At 45.7% G+C, this 2,518-nt stretch overlaps 1 non-coding gene across 1 annotated transcript; it reads left to right on the forward strand.

Annotated features, from left to right (window-relative positions):
- The first annotated feature begins 617 nt into the window (after positions 1–617).
- On the forward strand, positions 618–722 carry LOC118584912. The gene has a single exon (XR_004945082.1). It is a non-coding gene; the product is annotated as a U6 spliceosomal RNA (small nuclear RNA).
- Positions 723–2,518: the final 1,796 nt, after the last annotated feature.

Raw genomic sequence — 2,518 nt, forward strand, 5'->3', positions numbered from 1 at the left:
GAGTCGTCTGCTCAAACTATTAGCTCTTCTAGACTTTACTGAAAATGAGCTTCAGATGAAAACAGACAGAGTGACATGAGATAGTGTCCAAGCACATGGTGCCTGTGATGACTAATGCTGACTGTCAACTTGACAGGGTCTGGAATCATACTGGAGATAAATCTCAGCATGTCTGGAAGTGAGTTTCTAGTTTAGTTTAACTAAGACAGGAAGACCTACCCTAGCGGGAGACCCCAGGCATGAGCTGGGATTCTCACGTATATAAAAAGAAGACATGGAGATGAAGATGGGCACTCTTCACTTTCTGCTTCTTGAAGGCAGGCACAACGTGGCCACATCCTCCTGCTGTCTCCACCACAATTTCCCTGTGGAGACAGATTCTATCCCATCAAACTGTAAGGCTAAATAGACCCCAATCTCCCTAAAGTTGTTTTGTTACACATTTTTTATCAGAGCAGTGAAATACAGTGTCTGGCAGGGACTGGTAGATATACCAGGTTAGAAGTGAATTGCCAGAAATTCTGCCGAATTAAATAAATATATAAGCATTAGAGGAGCTTTGCTAACCCACATTCCCCTTGCTTTCCTAACACACAGGCACGAAGACTCGAGATAGCATTCTTTTTGGCAGCATGTATATTAACAGTGGGCCAATGCAGAGAAGAGGAGCAGGGCCCTTGTACAAGGATGACACAGAAATTCACGAACTGCCATGGAGATTCATCTTGACTGCAGGGATCTGGAGTCAGCCAGCACACAAAGCTCTGAGGCATGTTTGTGGAGCGTTTTCAGAGAGGCTTACCAAGTGAGAAAATTCAGGCTGAACACAGACAGCACCATCCCATGGACAAGGGTCCCAGACTACGTCGAAAAGAAAAGGTGAAATACCAGAATTGTTTCTCTCTGTCCTGACTGTGGGTGCCATGTGACTGCCACCATACCTTCCCTGCCACGAGGGACAGACAGTACCTTCAAACTGTGAGCCAAAATAAGTCCTTCCTCCCAAATTAACTTGTTCTTGTCAGGTATTTTATCAAAGCAACAAAAAAAGTAAGTATTAACCATAATGTCCATGCTCCACAATTTAAAAAAAAAAAGGACAATTATGGGTAAACTGTAAATGCTCAATAAAATTATTGAAGCAATTTCAATAGGGGTAAGCTTCTATGAAGTGATTGCCAAACTGCAAATTCCAAGAAAGATTCCACACAAGACCAGAGCACTGGGGTAGATCTACTAGGATAGAATTGCGATAACGCTTCAGGGCTATCACGGGGACATTCACAGGACAGAAGTCTCAGAAATATGGCAGATTTGCCAAGCTTGTGGTTTTGGTCCCTGAACCAATGTCAGAAAATGAGTTACTTGTACTGACAGTGAATAATGGGCAAGGGAAAAAGGAGGCCACAGATCCCAGAGACAGACCTCTGCCTGTGTGGGAGTCCCCATTCCCTCTCCCCACCTCATTGTCCTCTGCTATTGTTTTTTTAAATGACAGAGGAAACAATAGCTATCTCCACAGGAGCCATCTTCACAAGCCAAATGTCAAGTAAGGGCTGGCAGGGCCGGGGCAAAATTAAAAATGATGGAGGAGAAACCAGCTCACACCCTCTAACTGCCCCAGGCCCGGGGGGGATTGCCCTTGGGTGGAAACAGCCTGTCTACTTACTGTCCCTGCTGGAGGCAGGAATCCCAGACTGGGGCAATGCCACCTTGAGCTTTTTTGTGATGTCATGTACAACATTAAAGAGAGTGACCCAGAAGGTAGTGTGTGAGTGTGTGTGTGTGTGTACATGAGGCCAGAGTCATCATTGGTGTCTTAACTCACTCACTTTACTTAGAGAGGGTCTCCCAATTAACCTGGAGCTGATTCAGCTAGGCTCCATGGCTAGTGAGTTTCAAGAATCTGCCTGTTTCTGCTTTCCACTGGATTTACTGAGCCACACCACCACACCAGCTTTTGCATGGGTGCTGGGATCCGAACTCACGTTCTCATGCTTGAGTGGCAAGTACTTTACAGAGGAATCTTTTTCCTGGCTCCCAGAAGGGACTGTGTTAAAACTCACATGTCAGTGATGTTCTTTTCCATGCTGGAAGCCCACGTACCCCAGAGCTCCCTAGACACTCCATGACTGCGGGAAGGAGGGTGAGGAACTCCCCAGTCTTTTCATAATCACTGGCAGATACTTCACTCCAGCCTCCTGGTGGCTGAACTGTCAGCCTCCCCCTCCCCAACCACTCACAGTCCAATTTGGGAAAATCAGCAGTGAGTTGATAGCAGGAGAAGGAGCTCCAGGTGTTGGGAGAGAGAAGGTTCTCCACAATTAGCATTTTCCCTTTGAAATATCATCATATCCCTGAAATACTATAACTCAAGTGCCCTTAATTTTCTGCAGATTCTTATTTTGCAATGTGAACAAGTTCCTCCAGCACAGGGAAGAATCATCTCATAGGAAAAAGACTAGCACCTTGGAAGACTCCATGTAACCACTTGTCTTAAAACCCAGGCTCTCAGACG

This window comes from Onychomys torridus, chromosome 5 (genome assembly GCF_903995425.1).
Source record: "Onychomys torridus chromosome 5, mOncTor1.1, whole genome shotgun sequence".
Taxonomy (NCBI): domain Eukaryota; kingdom Metazoa; phylum Chordata; class Mammalia; order Rodentia; family Cricetidae; genus Onychomys; species Onychomys torridus.